A 14,201-nucleotide genomic window follows, 5' to 3' on the forward strand; every position below is an offset into this window, starting at 1 on the left:
GAAGCGCTCCTCCCTCTGCAGGAGCAATGGCTCCATCCGGATTCGAGCCTTTTCCGCTCTTCTCCCTCCCCCTCCGGTTGCCGCAGGGCGGGCCGCACTCCTGCCTGCCTCTGACCACCTCTTTCCCTTCCAGCTTAACAAACGTTATATTCCCGACTTCCCGAGGGGGAAGGCAAACCCCATCTAATCGGCCAGACCGCCTCAGCCCCCCTCTCCCCCAATCCACCGGACCCCCGCCCTCCCACCAGAGTCCCGCTCCCCTACCTAGCCGAGGCTCTCTGAGGAGCCGGAGCCCCAGAGCACAGCCTCTTCTCTAGGCGGCCCCGGCGGCTTCCGCTGATTGGCGGCGAGCTGGCCAATGGATGCGGGGCGGTGGGCGGAGAGGCCAATGGCGCGGCGGGAGGGGGCGTGTCCCGGGTGCCCCTGGCGCCGGCGCTGGGAATCCCCGTGCGGTCAGTGGCGTTTCCGCTCGGGCAGCGGGCTGAGTGAGCTGCCGCCGCCGCCGCCGCCGCCGCCGGGGGAGGGGCGGCCGCCGCCCGCCTGCGCTGAGAGACTCACGCAGCCCCAGTCCCGCCAGTCCGCCAACACTGTAGTGCCGGCCCCCCCTCCTTCCCTGGCCCTTCCCCCTCCCCGCCTTTGGCTCGCTCCGCCTTTCTGCCCCCCACCCCCACTTCACGGGCACGGGCCATTCCCGGCCAGGAAACGCCGTGGCGCCGCGTTGGGCCTAACTCGAGTCCTGCTGCCTCCCGGGAGTGCTGTGCGCCGCAGCCCGGGCCCAGGCCCCGGCAGCGCCTGGGACAAGGTAAGGGTCCGACAGAAAAGAGAGACCTACCCTCACGACCGGGCCCTGGGGGAGGGAAGGGTCACCTCCTCCGTCTCCCCGCGCTCGCTCTCGGGACGTGGGCCTGGCCCTCCCCAGGCTCTTAGTAGGAGGATGCTGTCCCTTCTCATCCCTCTCGCCGCCCCACACACACCGTTGCACCCTTCTTTCTCAGAGGTAGAGTCCCCCTCCGTAATCTAGTCGACCCCACTACCCTTTTCATGCCTTTCCTGGGTCAGGACTCTTCCCCTCCCCCACGCCTCTTCACCCCTTTTCCTGGGAACTGCCTACTCCACGTTTACCTTTTACTTAAGGATAGGCCTCTCCCTGCCCTCTTCTAAAAATGCACAGGCATACTTTTTTTTTCTCTCTCCCCTAACCCCCGCCCCCACCCCCTTTCGCGCGGCCTTGTGACAACTCTGATCTCTGGGGGAGGGGGAGCCTTAATCCCCCCCCCTCCGTAATGTTCCTGGACGCCTTGACTATCGTTCTCGTGTCCCCATCTCAGATGATTGCTTCTTTTCCCACACTAAAGACGTTACCGTCGCCACCCCCACTTCACATTCTTGGGCTCTCAGTGGCGTATGCCCCAGTATCTGAGATAGCCTCGTTGAATTTGTAGGGTTCAGGCTTGGAGTTGAGCCAGATTGTGTCGTTTTTCCTGCCTTGGGCGTGGAGAGCGATCATTTGAGAACGTCTTGAAAAGCAGAAAAATTCCCCTTTATGAATTCCCTTTACCTCTGCGTGGAAGCCAGTGATGTGAGGTGAATGGTGGTGAGAAAAAGCCCTGGTTTTTTAAGTAGGTGAATCGCGTGAGAGGGAAAGTTGAACTGTTGGGAAAGCCCCTTCTATGCTAATTTATTCTATAGGGCGCCTTTGCTCGTCTCACTTCTTAGGAATAACTGGTCTTTCACTTGGATACTGATGCTGCAGCCAGCTCTGCTGGTCTGGGTCAGGGGTGCGTGTATGACCTGCGTTTTCTGCTTTCTCATGTTACTTGTGCAATGTGTTCACCAGTAACTCATTTCTTACCCAGAGCTCAGGGTTCCATTGGGCTTTGTCTGTACTTTAGTTCATTTCTCCAATTTACCCCGTGGTCATGGTGCTGAAAGAATCCCCAGGTTCTCTGCTAATTTCCTTTATAACTTGACTAGGCAAGTTGCTTTTAAATGACATATTTGTGATCAAGGTCATATTTACATTATTTTGTTGGGCAGATGTTGCAAGGCTATACTTTTGATTTGGGAGGATCCACTTGAGTGTTGAGAGATTTTTCAGGAGAATGTGTATCTCCAATTTGGGAAAATTTCTTGGTGGTTAATTTTATGTTATTGATTTTTTTAGGTCACTCAGAGAAAAGTTGTAAGCGGTAATTTTAGATGTGTGGAATCTGAGCTAGGACTAAAGCAAGAATATTCACATAATCAGAGGTTTTTGGGCCTCTTGGAAGACACAGGACAATTTTTTTTATATTGGATTTCTTCCAGTTTTCTCAAGAGGATCATTAGTTTTCTTCTCTAGCCCAAAATTCTGGCCCGTTATGGGATTAGAGTCTTTAAGGGTTACTCTGTCGTTATGTATAGAAAAATGAATTATGCCCTTCGATAGGACAAGACACAAGGCTCTACCTCTAGCTGCAAATTTAAATTTGACTATAAAGAGTGAAAATTGACCTTTTAAAGATGAAAAGTTAATCTTCATTCCTAGATTGCTGGCTTAATTTAAAAATAGATATTTAGAATTTATTTGGTAAATTTTGATTTTTTTAAATAAAAAGGTCTTAGTTTAAAAGGGTGACTTTAGGACTGTTTGTTTCTAAAAGCATAATTCCAGCCCTTCTGGCATGGAGCACTGGTCCAAAAAAAAGAAAAAAGAGTGTGTAAGGAGTGGGGGTGGGGTGAGGAGAAGGTTGTTCCTTTGGGTTGGATCACAGGGGTGAGTATACAAGGCAGCAGCAGCTGCTGGCTGTGGAGCTCTGGTTGCTACGTGAGAAGCTTGAGTAGTGCTGGCTGCTGTCTCCAGGGAAGGACAGCAGTGCAGCGTCCATTAATGCTGTTGGCTGCAGGGAGCTGCACTTAGGCGATGGCTGCTTCAGGACTAAGAAGAAACCTTGCTTTCCTGGGAATTTTCACTGCTGAGCTGGTTTGCATTTTATTGGTGGGGAGATGAGAGTTAGCAATTCATAACCTTTTACCCATTTATGGATATCAGCATCTGGAAACTGGATCATAGTTAAAGATCCTTCTTATTTTTGTTTTTTGTGGGGTTTTTTTGTTGTTATTGTTTGTCAGATTTTTGGTGTTTATCTGGGGATTTGTGCTTGCATAGGTCTGAAAGTTCTATTAGTTTTAATTTTTGAATCCCTTTATAACCAAAGTTAATAAGAATTTAAGGATCTTTCTGAGAACCAGAATGGGAAAAATCAGTTCTTTTTTCTGCAACTGACATGTTTCCTCCATCTCTTTAATTACTGAATTTTGATATTTTATTGTTTGTGTGTTTCCTTCCTTCCCTCAAGTTGTTAGGCCACATTTACCTCATTAAATAGATGTTTTGCTAAACATATTACTACATTTGGAATTGTAAACTCTAAGAAGAACTACTCTTTTTGGAATGATTTCTAAATATAAATTTCAGAAGTATTTTCTTAATTTCTGTATTAGTATAGACTTCTCCAGATTAGATTATTTCTTTGGCGTTTGACCTAAAATATTGATTCATTATATATATGTTGGATATAGTCTTCTAAGATCACAAGGATGTTTGTTTGGCCATGATCCATCTGAAATAAAGGATGTACCAGAAGGAATATTTAGAAATCGAGTAAGTCTAAAGTACAGGATACCTGAGAAGATAGCCTCTGAGCCCCTTATGTGGTCTCTCCCTCCACAGCTCCTGCACATTAGGCAGATCTCTGATTAGGCAGAACAGTTTGTTGAGTATGGAAGTACTTGAAGGAGAACCACCACTCATACAGTATTTAACAGATACCCATGTGTTTTCTTCCCCCACACCCCCAAGACTCTTGCCTCCTATTTTTTTTCCCTTAGAATTTTGATATTTTCAGTCTCGTGTTCATGTACTTAAATCCCACAGTCATCTATAATGTGTAATATGACTCTGGCATTTGTGGCAGGGAATTAAAAAGAATGGAAATGAATTTTGTCATTCACAAATGTGGCTTGCATTGTCTCTCAATGATACAAACAGACTAATGAAACAGAACCTTAATGAATAATATTTTAGGTGGTTCTATTTTCATTAGTATCATATATAAAAGATCCCATATCAAATAAAGATGGTTTCACTCATACTGGTTGTTTAACATAGCTTAGATATAAATATGTCTTTTAGTTTACATAGTATGAAAGTTACCTTGTAAAATAATTGCTTTTTCAGTTGTATATCCTATTGTTTAGAACCCTTTGTGGTCTTGATGTAATCATTTTCTGGAAGATCATAGAAACCCTTTTCATAGGATTTATTTAACCAGTATGCTTGAGAATTTTTATATCTCCTACTCTTTTGTGTCTGGGATCTTACATCCTTTCTGAACTTGTTCTGGCCTTTCTGGGGGAGAGTTGCCATTTCATTTTTTTATTTTCGATGGGAAAATAATATAGTGCAAAATGGAGATATGTAGACAACCACTTTTACTTTATCCTCTTTGTATTGAAATAACTTATGAAACGAGACAGTAGTTAACAAGTCGTAAATTGGATGCATCTTATTATTGAAAATTGGATTATCATCTAGAATAAAATTTTCTTCTAACTTCTGGTTCAGCTCTGGTGATTTGTCAATTTAATTTGAAACTAGAAGGTCTAGTAGTGAATTTGATTTATAAAAATTGTTTCAGGTGTTGGAAACTAAAACTTCTTGATAGGAATATTTTCTTTATGACAAAACTTACTCTGAACTCTGTAAAATCTGTGAGATAATGTATATTTAGTAATACAGCTGGTGGTTATTTGTAATTTGGTTAAAAACATCTTTTCAGAGGCACTCCGTAGAAAGTAAGTGTAATGCATCTGTGATAGACAAGGATTGTTACCATTCCTTACTGTGAAAAATTCCTAAATATGTAGTGAAATGACATTTTTAACCTTTCACTTGCTTCAGTGATTGATTTCTCTTCTGGTGAAGATTCAGAGAAATTGATGAAAGATGGAATACCATTTCTTTCATTTATCAATACATATTTTGTTAAGTCATTTAGTCTTATGAAAAGTGTCCTATTTTATATTCAGTTCTATAAATGTTACCTAGGAATGGTGTGTGTGTGTTGGGGGGTTGCTGTTAGAAAGCATCACTTTAGAAAAAGCTTTTAACACTTTATAAAGGAAACCATGAGAGATAATAAAGAAACAATGACGCTAAATCTCAGCCTACTGTATAGGAGCCTTCACTGAACAAGGAATTTGTAATCCTATCCTGTCTCACTCAGTTTTTCCATCATATTGATTTTGTTTGTTGAATACCGCAGGGAAAGATGTAAGGGTCACATTAAGTATATTTGGTATAAATACGGGAAAAAAGGAATTTTCTGCTTATTGGAATAATATCTTTGTATTTTTAAACACTAAGCTTATTGGTCAGTTTTGCCTTATGTACATGAGTGTTGGTTTGGTCTGACTGCTTTCTCTTCTGAGCTTTTCTGTCTTCCTTGTAGTCTGAGAATTCTCAGAGTTTTGATGGCAAATTGAAGTAGTAAGAATTATTTCCTTACCTATGTTAGTTATGTATACCCAGAGCAGGGGATACACCTTGGCCTATGTTATGAATCATAAAATAAGCAGTGGATATGGGAATTTGTAAGAATTTGTTTCTATCTGGGGGTTCAAGTTTTTGATGTGCTACGTAATTGAGGGAAAATGCCGTATTCCTTGCTGCTCTGTTTGAAAAATAGATGGAAGCATGGGAGGAGCCTCAGACTTCTGCAGCAGGATTTGGTCTGAGTAGAAAAGGAAGATTTTTGTTTCAAATTGCCAGCTGCTTATGTCAGACTGACTCCCTTATTATGCTTTTAGCTGGCCTGTCAATATGGCCAAACAGCTAGATAAGTGCGGGGCAGGACAAAGGGCTCTTTGCACAGCGGGGAGGCAGTGTTGGTGGGGGAGGGGCAGGAGGTAGGAAAGGCAGGAGGAGGAGGAGGTTCTTTTCCCGGGGAGATTATTCAGTTTGGCATACAGTTAAAGAAATCATTTATAGTTCCCACTCGAGCATTGAATTTGTGCCAATTATATACTCTTAACCCCAAATTTAGTTTATCCCTGAATATCAGGTAGCGATTCATCCTCTCCTCCTAGGAAAAATAAAAAAACTGAAGCTTTGCATAGGTTAAAAGAAAATAAATCCCATGCCCACCACCCTTCTAAATACAAGTCACCTCCTGAGGAGACTGGTTCTAGAGCATCTGACAGCAGAATTTTCATTAAGAAATGGAAAAGAATATTTTATCCGTATGAAACTTCTTTATTTCAGTACACATACTGTCCTTATTTAGATTGGGATTAGGCCACAATAGGTAGAATAATTTGTTGTGCTTTGTGAAATAGTTGCATAGTGTTAGCTCCAATTTCATTTCATTTAAGATTTTTTTTTTTTTTTTTTAAGTAATCTCTACATCCAGCGTCTGACCCAGTATGGGACTTGAACTCACAACCCTGAGATCAGGAGTCCCATGTTCTACCTACTAAGCCAGCCAGGTCCCCCTGTTAGCTCCATTTTTAGATGAGTAATATGGAGCCCCTCCAGCCTTCATGTGTTGGATTGCCATCATATAAAATGCAAACTGAAGAAAGGCTACTTGTCTCATCCCTACTTCCTAGAGAACCAGATATTCCCTGGAGATTACTTCCTCCCCACCCACCCTCTTTTAGGTTAGGCACAACCTAGTTTGATACATTTGTGCTCAGCTCCCAGCACAATGTGGGGTGGTTGCATTCAGCTTATTAAAATCAATATGAATCACGGAGTTGGAAGAAATCTGTCATCTGGCCCTTTAAGCAAAATCACAATGAAATATTTCAAAGTTTGGGCCCCTTTGAAGTTTTCATTAAAATATTAAACCAGTCAGTATCCTGAGAAGTATTTTTAGTTACTTTTAAAATAAATGTCAAACAAACAATACATCTAGTTCTTTAAAAAAAAAAGTATATATTAAAGAATTGCATTCATATACAAATTAGATAAGCAATTATTTGGATTACAAAAGGATTCTTCTTTTATAAAGAGTATATGCTGAGATTCTTTTAAATGCTTAATATAATTTAAGAGAATTTGATTTTTGGAAATAATTGGTTGGAACCCAGTTTTCCAAGGGTACATCTGTTAACTTGAGTTGAGATACTACCTGTTTTGCAGTATTACTAAACTAGCCTTAAAGTGTTGCCTTCTAGCTAGACTGCAGGAGACAGTAAAGGGAACTGGAAGCTAATTTTTGCTCATGGTTTTTAGACCTTGTGGCTATTAGCAAAGAAGAAACATTTTAACTTAATCGAATAAGTAGAAAAAATGGCCGTTAGTGCACATTCTAATATTGAGCAAATCTGACCAAGTTTTATGTCATTTTCCTCTGTAAAAAAAAAAAAAGTGGTGTTACTTAATTTTATATTTTTATGTGTAATGGGTTTTTACAATAATGATATAATATTTTGATCTGAAAAGGGAAATTTGAGTGACTATCATTTCCTTTAGGTTTTTTTTATTAGTGAACTAGCAACATTAATACGAAGTTTAGTAAGCTATGTTTTACGTATTATAAAAATTTAGGGTAGTCATTTCTTCTCTTTGTAATTCACTCACATGGATTATTTCTATAGATTTGTGTGACTAAAATAGAAGCCATCTAGTTCAAACATTGGCCTCCATTCAGACCATTTTCTCCTCAGGTGCCGTATTGCTAGCACTAGAGTAAACATCTTTTCACACACATGTGCATATACACACATACTACTCTTTCCAAATAATTAGAAATCTCTTCATCTTGGCTTCATCTGCTACTGTTACCTGAATCTTGCCAGGGACCTTAAAACTCAGGACGGGGCAAATTTTGACTCCAGAGGTTTTGAAAACTGCCTTGGTTACCCAGACAGCTAATCTGATTTTCAGTGAGACCTAGCCAGCAGTAGACAAGAATGGAGGTGAAACAGCAATGGACCTCATCTTGACTATGTAGCTGCTCCACCTTATTTCCTGCTATTATTATCCTACAGCGCCTCTCCCTAACAAAAAAGAAACTAGGACAAAGGGGGAAAACTGGGTGGGCTCTTAAGATTTTTTTTATTATGGTTAGGTTTGTTTTTATGTTTTTGTTTTAAATTTTTTTTTAATGTTTATTTATCTCTGAGACAGAGAGAGACAGAGCGTGAGTGGGGGAGGGGCAGAGAGAGAGGGAGACACTGAATCTGAAGCAGGCTCCAGGCTCTGAGCTGTCAGCACAGAGCCTGACACGGGGCTTGAACTCACAGACCGCGAGATCATGACCTGCGCTGAAGTCAGATGCTCAACCGACTGAGCCAGCCAGGCGCCCCTATGTATTTTGTTTTTAAAGAAATTTTTAAAGTTTATTTATTTTGAAAGAGAGAGAGAGTGTGAGCAGGGCAGGGGCAGAGAGAGGAGACAGAGAATCCCAAGCAGGCTTCAAGTGGTCAGCACCCAGAGCCGGATGTGGGGCTCGCTCACAAAACCATGAGATCATGACCTGAGCTTAAATCAAGAGTCTGGCGCTTAACTGACTGAGGCACCCACATGCCCCTGCTTATATGTATTGAAATGCAAAGTTAATTTGTCCTTTTCCTAAAAGTCAGTAGTGAAAGAGATTTCATAACTTCAGTATCTTCTACTTTATTTCTTAATAAACCATTTCATTTCAGATCCTTTGCCTTACCAAAAAAAAAAAAAAAAATGTTTTTAAGCATACTTAATTTTCATTGGCTGTTCACACAATCATTATTACCACCAGATGCCACCTGAAGTAATAACTTGACGAAAAGGAGAAATCTCTTCTGTGGATAATATTTGAAGTTTTATTGGGAATTACTTATTTATGTAACATAGACTTATGACAAAGGTTAAAAACTTAAACCTTGTTATATATGTTTGTCCCTCTACCTTAGTGGAAATGAAGTTGTTTGCAGTACAGATTGTTTATTCTTTCGAATTCTTTCTTCAAGCTGCATAATTTATATTCTTCAAGCTGCCTTTTTCCCACAGCATCACCCAAAACAAGAGATTTTTATCATTTTTATTGTGTTCTGATACTGAGATTTTCTCCCCCCCCCACCCCTTGAATATGAAGAATCAAATAAAACTCAGTAATCTAATAAATGTGTGTACTACTGAGTATAGTAAGAGGATTATTATATAACTCTTAGAGATTATGATCTGGCTAGGATGTTCTAATATCATTTTAGCATATTTTATAATGTTGACATGTTAATCTTAATGTACGTGCATATGAATCTCATTGTTTGAAATTTGTACCCATTGTTTGTCATTTTATATGAGGTTGTTGTGGTGTGTTACCCCTTCCCCGCCTCTGGACTCCTTGGTTTTTTATTCCTGTCCTGTTCCGATCTTTGGTTTATGTTGGAAAATTCTATTTCTTTCTGCCAACCTCCGTGCATGCCACAACACATACAATTTGTACTCTCACATCTCTGTGAAGGAGGATGGTCTCCAGTTAATAAGCAACTGTTTGGGCATTCTCTGTATCCAAGGAAAGTTTTATTTAAGTGGAAGGACCTGTTGGCACTTAGATTGCCTCTGCATTTATGTTACCTTTTCCTTTATTAATGTAGCCTTGTTGAAAGTTGACTTGTTTTATAAGAGAAACCAGACAGAAAGGAAAGAGACATAGATATGTTTAATTTAAAAAACACTTGTTTTTTGGGGCGCCTAGGTGGCTCAGTCGGTTAAGTGTCCGACTTCAGCCAGGTCACGATCTCGCGGTCCGTGAGTTCAAGCCGCGCGTCAGGCTCTGGGCTGATGGCTCAGAGCCTGGAGCCTGTTTCTGATTCTGTGTCTCCCTGTCTCTCTGCCCCTCCCCCGTTCATGCTCTGTCTCTCTCTGTCCCAAAAATAAATAAACGTTGGAAAAAAAAAAAATAAAAAACACTTGGTTTTTGAAATAAATGTTTATTATGATAACATTTGAGTTAGAATCTAAAGGGCACTTTTAAAACTTTATTTTAGTTCTAAAGACAAAAGAGTTTAACCTCCTAAAATAGAGCAAAGAATAGTGTTTTTGAGTCAATATGATTGATTGCATGCTGAATGTAGCATGAGATTCTTGTATGAATGTGTAAATATTTTTTCAAACTCTGTGGTGCAAATTAATGTAACCACACAAATTGTCTTTATGCCTGAAAAATATTAGATGGAATGACTTTTTAAAAATAAAGTAACAGGTTTGAGGAAAATGTGGAAGCAAGTCCAAAATTTTTGAAGTCCCTTTTTATTGATTTTTGTTCTTACTAGACACATTTAGTTTTATTTATGGCAATTAGAACTTAATTGTCATAGCCTAGTAATAGAACAAAATAAGGGTAGGTTGACATGGTGTAGGATCTGTCTCATTTTAGGATGAGGCTAAAATTGTTCCGCATTGTTCTGTATTTTCATATTTAGGCTACTTTTATTGAAAAAGTTTACGTAGTATTTTAAAACCTATGAAGTGGCATAAAATATTCACAGATTAAATAGATAGTCACTTTATTGGTGACTCGTTATATAAGCAATACTAAAACCAGATATTTACTAAAAATCCCCAAAAGAAAATTATACTAGCATCATATATGGAGCTCTGAACTTCCTGTAGGCAAACTACTTAGAACAAAACAAGTAGGTAACAATGCCAATACTAAGGCTCTTACTTTGGAGCCTCAGCTGGTTGACCTGACCCAGATGTTTTTACCTCACAATTCCTAACTTAACTCCTAGGTCACTAAGATTTGAAGTGTTGCTGGGAATAAAGTATCCGTTCATAAATTTAATAGGAGTCTTACTAGGCCATGTGTGGAGGCCCATGGGAAGACATGTTATTTTTAGAGAAGCAAGGCTCTTGAGTAAGTGTAACTTTCCCTTCATAGTTTATCATGAACAGTTGGTATGAAAAGGAATGACTGGAAGTTTGCAGAATACACTGAGCAACAAGAAGAGACACAGACATATCCCCCTTAATAAAGTATGTGCTAGGCAAGAGACAAAGAAAACATTTTTTTAATAGAATACATTAGTTTTTCTGAACTTCATAATATTAGGAATGCGTTTCTATGGAAAATCATTATTCAAAGGATTGAGTTGAATATCTTTTGTGAAAATAGTAAAAAAAAAAAAAAAAAAGTTTTATAAATAGAGGAACAGTCCTGGTTTGTGCCTACCACATAATTAGTAATAGCACCCCTTTCACTCTCAAAAATGTCCCAGTTCAGGGGCTCCTGGGTGGCCCTGAGCCACCATCTGGTTGGTTGAGCATCTCAGCTCAGGTCATGATCATGTGGTTCCTGAGTTCCAGTGAGTTCACTGTTATCGGCATGGAGCCTACTTAGTATCCTCTGTCCCCTTCTCTCTCTGCATCTCCCCCACTTGCTCTCTCGCTCTCTCTCTTTCTCTGTCTCTCTCAAAAATAAAGATTTAAAAAATAGTAATAAAGTAAAAACAACAGTGTTGGACCATAAATTATATGCTCACCCTATTTACAGAGGATCATGGAACTTTTCTTGACTACAAAGCAACCCACTTTTCTTTTATATAGCTCTCTGATTCTCCTCTCTGCTAGGATTTGTCTGTTGGCCTGTCTGAGCCCCTTTCCACATGGGTAGTTCTTGGAATATCTATTTCTTTTCCTTTTAGTTGTTGGTAAGGGAGGCGATATATACAGATATGGTTGATTTTTGTTATAGAAATTACAAATACAGTAAAACAGAGGGAATAGAAAAATAGATTCCCTTTGGATTTCATTTAAACCATTCCATTTGATTGAGGTACGGTCGAATCTTCTTAGTTTATAGATTCTGTGTCTCTTATATGTAATGTACTTGTTAAATTTACCGTTGTGTAGAGTTCCTACTCTTTGGATGTTGGAGATTGCACCTCCATGGTGTCATTTAACATATTCTGTTAGATGACCTCTCCTGCCCATATTTCATGTAAATGAGTTATTAGGTGGGTTGCAAATATACTTTATAATAGTATAGTTATGCTTCCACCAAGAATTACATAATACCTACCTGTCTTTCTGATGTTAAGCAGCTGTTGGTATTCATCACCTAAAACAGCCCTTTTTTATTTGTGTGTGTGTGTGTGTGGTATATTTTTATTTTATTTTATTTTATTTTTAAGTGTTTATTTTTGAGAGAGAGACAGAGCAAGCAGGGGAGAGGCAGAGAGAGGACAGAGGGTCCATAGCTGGCTCCACCCTCAAAGCAGTGAGTCCGATGTGGGGCTTGAACTCATGAACTGTGAGATCATGACCTGACCCGAAGTTGGACGCTCAACTGACTGAGCTACCCAGATACCCCTAGATCAGCCATTCTTAAACTTTACACTTGCAAAAAGTGAAAGCCCCAAAGAGATTTCGAGGATTGTATCAAGATTTACCAGATTAGAAACTGAAACAAAAAATTTATTTTTTTAATGTTCATTTGTTTGTTTGTTTGTTTTTATTTGAAGGGGGTGGGGGCATTGAGGAGAAAATCCCAAGCAGGTTGCAGGCTGTCAGCCTAGAGCCTGATGTGGGGCTTGAACCCAGGAACTGTGAAAAATCATAACCAGAGCCAAAATCAAGAGTTGGACGCTTAACTGAGCCACCCAGACACCCCAAAACAAAACTTTTAAATTATTTATCAACTGATTTTAAAATAATGTAACAAATCGTGCTAACATAAACGACATGGTTTTTGTGAAGAGTAACTGTATTTCCAAAGTTTTTAAAAAGTGGCCTTGTTTTACATTTTTGCAAACCTCACAGTGTCTGACTTAATAGAAGACAGCTGCTTTCTCACAGCTGCTTCTGCATTTAATTTGTTGTGATAAGTTGTTTTGGTTGAAGACTGGAGAAAATCTGGCCTCACACTGATAATGTAGTTGAAAAGAGAAAGACCTCACATACCCCTTGAAAGAATCTTGGGGACTTCAGGAGTTCTCAGACTGCACATTAAGAACAATGGGCCTAGATCCATTATTTCCTTTATGATTGCAAAGTAGTGATATTTTATCATTAACTTACTTATTTTCTGTAATACTCCCTCTCATTTATTTGGTTACCTAAGGTACAGTTTGAATGGGAAAGGCAAGATCTGTGTTTTTGTTTGTTTTTTTCTCCCTTACCAGTGTTCAAAATGTAATGGGTTGGTAACCTAGCAGGCTCCATAGGTGATTAGTGAAATGTTATTGTTGCATATTTATGATTTTAAATATGTTTGATGTGTTTCAGTCCCTTGCAGTTGTTATTTTTAACATTCAAATTGTCCCACATTTGGCTGTTGCATCTGTGCCCTTTTTACTCATCATCACTTGTTTCCTGGCTTTTTTTTTCCGTGCTTTCTAGTATGACAAGATGTTCCAAGATCATTTTGTACATTTCCTGCCCCAAACTTGAAATTACCAATTTCTACAACACACAGTTTTCTTTCAGTAGGAAATGGTACTTAGAGAACACAGTCTGGGTGCTAGGAGTGTTCATGGCTCTTGGGTTGGTCCTTGTTCCTAGGACTTTTTCAATGGACAGAACTAAAAACTGGTTTCTTTTCTTTCCTTTTTTTTTTTTTTTGTTTGTTTCTTTTAAAAATATCACTTGTTCATATTTGATAACTTTTTTTTTTAATTCAGTAGTATGTAATTTTTTGTGTAAACCTAATCTTTTCCTCATTCTCCAAATTCCAGTTTCCACTAACACTAGTGCAATTACTGTTTGCTTTGTCCCACATTGCACACACAACAGTTTTAGAATGTCAGAAAAATATGATCACTGGAAAGTGAGTTTGCGCTCTTAGGTTATATCCTCTAAGGGTGTATAGTCAAATTACAGTGTTTTATAGTCTCTTGAATTAACTCTTCTCTATGTGGTTATGCTACCAACTTGATACACAGTGAAGTTAATCTGTTTCAGTTCAATTCAGATTTTTCAGGGGTTACTTTTTGTTTTGTAATATATAAAATAGCAGTACTGAATGAAATGTAAAAATCTGCCTGTAGTCGGGGAAATCTACCTTATAGTCTTTTCTATTCCTGTTCTCCCTGTCCCTATATGTAAGACTTGACAAAGTCATCTTGAATACTTAAGGTGATTTTGTCATAGTATTTCTTTAGTAACACAAAAAGCATTTAAGTTAATTTACTAAAATTATCTGCCTTTAGGGGCGCCTGGGTGGCTCAGT

General features: G+C 39.4%; 1 protein-coding gene across 18 annotated transcripts in view; it reads left to right on the forward strand.

Annotated features, from left to right (window-relative positions):
• The first annotated feature begins 442 nt into the window (after positions 1-442).
• SETD5 (SET domain containing 5) overlaps positions 443-14,201 on the forward strand; it is an 81,868-nt gene continuing 68,109 nt past the window's right edge. For 8 of the 18 annotated variants that reach the window (XM_045493649.1, XM_045493648.1, XM_045493647.1 and 5 more), the window contains exon 1: positions 521-802. The gene's annotated coding sequence lies outside the window, so the exon portion shown is untranslated. Of the gene's footprint in view, positions 803-14,201 lie in introns of all 18 variants that reach the window. The other 10 variants (XM_045493657.1, XM_045493663.1, XM_045493662.1 and 7 more) reach the window with 5 other exon arrangements.

This window comes from Leopardus geoffroyi, chromosome A2, assembly GCF_018350155.1.
Source record: "Leopardus geoffroyi isolate Oge1 chromosome A2, O.geoffroyi_Oge1_pat1.0, whole genome shotgun sequence".
Taxonomy (NCBI): Eukaryota; Metazoa; Chordata; class Mammalia; order Carnivora; family Felidae; genus Leopardus; species Leopardus geoffroyi.